Source organism: Corylus avellana, chromosome 8 (genome assembly GCF_965113065.1).
Source record: "Corylus avellana chromosome 8, dhCorAvel1.hap1.2, whole genome shotgun sequence".
In the NCBI taxonomy this organism is placed as follows: domain Eukaryota; kingdom Viridiplantae; phylum Streptophyta; class Magnoliopsida; order Fagales; family Betulaceae; genus Corylus; species Corylus avellana.
The window spans coordinates 2,441,190-2,447,138 of NC_142497.1; the positions used below are offsets into that span (position 1 = coordinate 2,441,190).

General features: G+C 37.1%; 1 pseudogene across 1 annotated transcript; it reads right to left on the reverse strand.

Annotated features, from left to right (window-relative positions):
• Window positions 1-3,317: 3,317 nt before the first annotated feature.
• LOC132163837 (uncharacterized) lies at window positions 3,318-4,975 on the reverse strand (annotated as a pseudogene). The gene is made up of 3 exons (XR_015912969.1): window positions 4,187-4,975; window positions 3,548-4,096; window positions 3,318-3,452 (listed from the first exon to the last, which is right to left on the reverse strand). The product of XR_015912969.1 is annotated as an uncharacterized LOC132163837 (transcript).
• Window positions 4,976-5,949: the final 974 nt, after the last annotated feature.

Consider the following 5,949-nt stretch of genomic DNA (forward strand, 5'->3'; position numbering starts at 1 on the left):
AAAAAAAAAAAAAAAGGGAAATTTCACTAAGGCCCCTAAACTTCCGGCCGTTTTTGCAGACCCCCCCTGAACTTCAAAAACTCTCATTTTTGACCCTTAAACTTCTATTTTCTCTCACTTTGGACCCTTTTAACATTAAACTACGTCGTTTTGGATGTTTTATACCTATTTTACCCTTCCCCAAAACTACGTCGTTTTGTGTCCTAAAATTACAACACCTACCCAGCCCAAAACGACGTCGTTTTATGCATTAATTTTTTTTTTTTTTTAAAAAAAAAAAAGAAAAGCAAAATAAATAAATTAAAAAAAAAAAAGAAAAAGAAATCGGGGGTGGCTGGAGCCACCCCCTGGCCGATCTGGGGGTGGTTCGACCACCCCCATGGCCAAGGGGGTGGTTCGGCCACCCCCGTGGCCCAAAAAAAAAGAAAAAGAAAAGGGGATCGGGGTGCTTTGGGGGTGGTCCGGCCACCCCCACGCCCCGCGTTTTTTTTTTTTGGGCCTTTTGGGGGTGGCCGGACCACCCCCATGGCCAAGGGGGTGGTCCGGCCACCCCCAGACCAGCTAGGGGTGGCTGAGCGACCCCCTTGGCCAAAAATGGGGTGGTCCGGCCACCCCATTTTGGCCAAGCCACCCCCCCCCCCCCCGATTTCTTTTTCTTTTTTTTTTTTCTTTTTTTTTTTAAATTATTTTTTTTAATTTATTTAATTTATTATTATTTTTTTAATATTAATGACCAAAACGACGTCGTTTTGGGTTGGGTGGTGATGTAGTTCTAAAGCTCAAAACGGTGTAGTTTTGGAGTAAAAACGACGTAGTTTTGTTTAAGTCCAAAACGGCGTAGTTTTAGTCGAGGGTAAAATGGGTATAAAAAGTTAAAAGGGTCCAAAGTGAGAGAAAATAGAAGTTTAAGGGTCCAAAATGAGAGTTTTTGAAGTTCAGGGGGGGTCTGCAAAAACGGCCGGAAGTTCAGGGGGCCTTAGTAAAGTTTCCCCAAAAAAAAAAGATGTATAATATTTTGAATTAATGGCTCCCTTTTGACCAGTCTTCAAAGGTTGGTAAATCAAAATTAAAGAAAACAATATTTTCTTTTGGAATGGTTCGGAGAAAGGATAAGAATTTGGCACAGCCAAATTGCTGGAAAATCAGCTATGTTTGCCCCCAGCCAGGGCAAACATATTATATGTTTGCTCATTGCTGGAAAATCAGCTATGTTTGCCCCCAGCCAGGGCAAACATATTATATGTTTGCCCTGGCTGGGGGCAAACATAGCTGATTTTCTAGCAATTTGGCTGTGCCAAATTCTTATCCTTTCTCCGAACCATTCCAAAAGAAAATATTGATTATATGTTTGCCCTGGCTGAGGGCAAACATATAATATGTTTGCCCTGGCTGGGGGCAAACATAGTTGATTTTCCAGCAATTTGGCTGTGCCAAATTCTTATCCTTTCTCCGAACCATTCCAAAAGAAAATATTGATTATATGTTTGCCCTGGCTGGGGGCAAACATAGCTGATTTTCCAGCAATGAGCAAACATATAATATGTTTGCCCTGGCTGGGGGCAAACATAGCTGATTTTCCAGCAATTTGGCTGTGCCAAATTCTTATCCTTTCTCCGAACCATTCCAAAAGAAAATATTGTTTTCTTTAATTTTGATTTACCAACCTTTGAAGACTGGTCAAAAGGGTGCCATTAATTCAAAATATTATATAACAAGCCTATCTTTATCCGAAGAAAAGTCCTGTTTCCTGATTGTGATTGCTGATTGCGGATTTAAACAAGTCAGCATAACCAATTAAGTTCCGCCATCAATCCTTTGACTGAGTAATAATAAAAGGTTTTATTTATGTTCTTCCTATGATTTATCTAACGGTGATTTTAATAACAACATCATTCTTAATAGAATAAAAGTAAGTCACCTAAAATTACTTTAAAGGATTACGTATATCTCCCTATTACAGAATAAGATCATCTCAGGTCCATAATGGACAGAAGAATATCTAGTTCACGATAGCCACAAATAAGACATCTATTTGACTACCAAAAAAAAAAAAAAAATCAGATTAAAAAAAATAATAATTCAGATTAAAAAAAAATAATAAAAAAATAAGGGGTGGGTGGCCACCTCATCTTGGCCATAGGGATTAGGGGGTGGCTGAACCACCTACTTTTAGTTGGGGGTAGCTTGAGAGCCACCCTAATGGCCAGCAAAGGGTGGTCCGGCCACCCCCTAAACCAAAACTAAAATATATATATATATATCGTTTGGCCATTGGGGGTGGCCCAGCCACCCCCAATGGCCATGAGTTGGCTTCGGCCACCAGCTGCAACTGGGATGGTCCGGCCATCTCTTAATTTTTTATAATTTTGTTTTATAATTATTTTTTAAAAATATATAATATTTTATTATTTTTTTAATTAATGAGACATATACCCTATTTATGACCTCTAACCATTAACTAGATATTCTCCAACCCAAAATAGATTGAAGAGGATCCTATTCTCCCTATTACGTATTAGGTTAAGGAGTTTGTATCCGAGTTTAATTCTTTTAATCGTTTTCTATTTAAAGCCAAGGTTAAAAAATAAAATGCATGTAAATAATTATTAATCATAAATTATGTGCTTGGAAAAGGTAGTAGGTTTTCTCCGAACGTAAAATCTATCAAAAGGTGGGTTACAAAATCTATCACAAAAGCATGCTGCGTTGCTGCGTCTATGTGCTTTTATATATATATATATATAGATGGTCCATGCCAAATATGCTAGAATTCCCCTGCGTACACCAGCCTCTATATATAATAATATGCATGCTAGGATTCCCATGCGTAGACCAGGCCATGAGGCAAGTTTGGGCTAGTCTATTAAGGAAATAAATAAATCTTACAAGAAAACATAATAATAATAAAAGGAGAATAATAATATTTTAACGTAAAGAAAAAGGAAATAAATTATTAAAGAAAATATTGATAAATTTAATTTAAAAAATATAAAATATTCTAACAAGCAGGTTGCATTCGAGTTCATGAAGAAATGTGGAAAAGACGTGGGCATCATGACGAGGTCTACAATACGTCTTGATGAGCTTGTTGAGAAGGCTTCATGAGGGAGATCTAATGACCCAACTCTTACGTAGTTGACCACGGGGTCACTAGTTCGAATCTTTCATCTTCCTCTTGCGTAAGAGATTTCAAAAAAGACATAGTAATAATAATAAAAAAAAAAAGATTTGAATTTGTATTACTTCGTATTTATGGTAGTGTATTCTACCGCCGGGAAAAAGAATAAATTCATTTGGAGAATTACGTGGAACATTAATACTGAATACAAGAACCAAATTTGATATTAGAGTAACTAGGCAATCACTTCATCCTTCAAGCAAGGTCTGTATTTGACTTGTGTAGCACTTGTTCTACCATCATATTCAATGTCACAGCACTCTCTTCCTCCGGCCTGTTCAACAAAACAAATTGCAGTTGTCAACAAACAAAACAACCTTAAAAAAAAACCCTTGAAGAGTGGTTAATGAAATGAGAGCATGCACTCACCTCCAGGCGTGTTGTTGCTGGTGAAAGCACCTAAATTTTGGTGATTGCATCGGCTGAATGATTACCAGTGGATGAACAATTTGGTAAACCCCGAGGCGATTTTCTAATATATGTAGTTATAACTTGTTCATCATGATCACTTTGTGTAAGCTCTATAGAATCAAAGAAAAACACATGAGGAGCTTGACAGGGATTGTTGGAGAGCCGTCAGGTGTCGAACATGTAGAGGGGTGGCTTTGCCCTTCTCCTCCATTTTGTAAATGTCTCAAGGGGTCTGCATAAAATGCTCCGAGGGATTATGTTTTTGTAGATATAAGCAGAGTAGCCCCATGAGACAGAGAAAGACCAGTTGGTTGGCCTGTGGTAGCATATGGTTTGTTGAAGAATACGGGATTGGTCCGCTTTTGCTGCCTTCATGAGGTGGTTTACGGCTTCCGAACGGTTCATGGAGGGAAAGATTGGGTCAATAGCGTCAATGTGGTGGAGGGAGAGGAAAGGAGTCTGGGGCTGAGCTGATAGAAAACCTGATGAGTCATTTCGTAGATCAATCTGCATGCACTCACAATAATCAAATACAACATAGTAAAGCATATTAAGGTGCATCAAATCCTTTTCATAGTTACATTCTATGTTAATTACCTGGTGAAACCCTTTCTCAAGAGTCAAAGGAACTCCAAAATCAGACAAACATGAGAAGAGTGTATGATCACTACCATGGGAGCGAGGATATCTCAAAATACAAGCGTCTAACTTGGCTGCCAATGCTTCAACCAAAGGGTAACTTAGAGCATATCCAGCTCCACCAAAAGCCATATCAAACGAGAAATCATAGTTGGATTTAACAAACTCAGAATTCGACCCAATATAGTAGTACTTTGAATGGTTGTATTTTGCAAGAACCCCAATTAAATTATCAAGAAAAAATATTGTATCGTCATCTCCCATCACATACCACCTCACGTTTTTATCTCCCTCCCTAAACACTTCAATTATTGTTCGCACGATTCGAGCCGGAATCAGCCTCACCGTTTTTGGGAATGTTGGGATCTTCCTGACATCCTCACTGACACGAAAAGGAGGAAGATTTGAAGGTCATGGTTGGAACTCCAGCGTCGGATGTCCGTCGAGGAAAATATATCCTCGGGTTATGTTTGGTCGCCACCATGATTCAACGTATGGTTTTCTGGAATTCCATGTATTCAGGGCGCCGACAATTCCAAAAACAATGTGGCTGATGTTGGTCGGAGAGTTGGGAGTAGTAGTGGGACGACTGAAAGGTTGGTAATTGCTGGGAGGGTTTAAGGAGAAGATGCAGAACAAAAAGAGGAGCAGCCCTGAAATAGGTACCGACTTGTATAGGGTTCCATGAGATGAAGGGCTGTGATTTTTTTGAATTTTGCTCCCTTTTGAAGAAATTAAAAAAGCCATTGTCAATGGTACTGGAAAGCTGTTCAACCCAAAAAGATGGGAGATGGATCATCTTCATTTCATTTGAGATGGATGAGAGCCATTTAGGCAAATTAGGTTGTTATGATTCTTACTTAAGCTTGCATGCAGATTAATGAATATTTGTGACAAATAATTGGGTAAAAAAGGAAAGAAGTAACACAATAAATAATTTAGGGTTTAGGGCTTAGGGCAGGGCTAAAGCTCCCAATTTAATAACATACTCAATTAATGAATATTAATAAGGATTTTTTTCACACAAAAATATTTAAATGCCTAATTATAGTCAATATTGTTTTATTGAAGGCTCCTAATTATGGTAATGAAGTAATTAAAAAGGAAAGAGCATTAAATCTCCAGCATTAATAAGGCTTAATAAATTGATAGCATTAGATATGAGAATCAAATAATATTAACGACATTCTTAAATAAAACCCATTCTCCAACTTTTAACGTTCTATTGTTGGGGAAAAAAATTAAATGCTAAGAAGATGAAAAGTTTTCAAAATATTCTATTCAATTTTACAAACTCCTCTCTCAATAAGTTTCCATTTTGTTTTTCTCTATTTCTCTATTCAAATCTTATTCAAAATAGAAAGGTTAGTTTACCATGTATATATATATATAGTTCTTAATAGTAAAAATATTTGATGAAATCAAATAAAAAAAGTTAATGATTGATTGAGTTTTCGGTAAACTAACCTTTCAAAATATATATATATATATATATATAAAAGGATTCCCATTTTAGTTTGAACCTTGGACTTGTGTAGCATAATATCGGATCAATCTGGTTTATTTTTCTTAATTTGAAAGCAAGAGATTAAATGCATAACAAGATGAGCTTGGAAGGTTGGGTTTATAATGGCCACAATGGCTGAATCATCGATGAGGGCAACAAATTCTCAATTTCTCATTCTAATTTGTAGAACTAGCAAGAGATCATAGATTAGCAA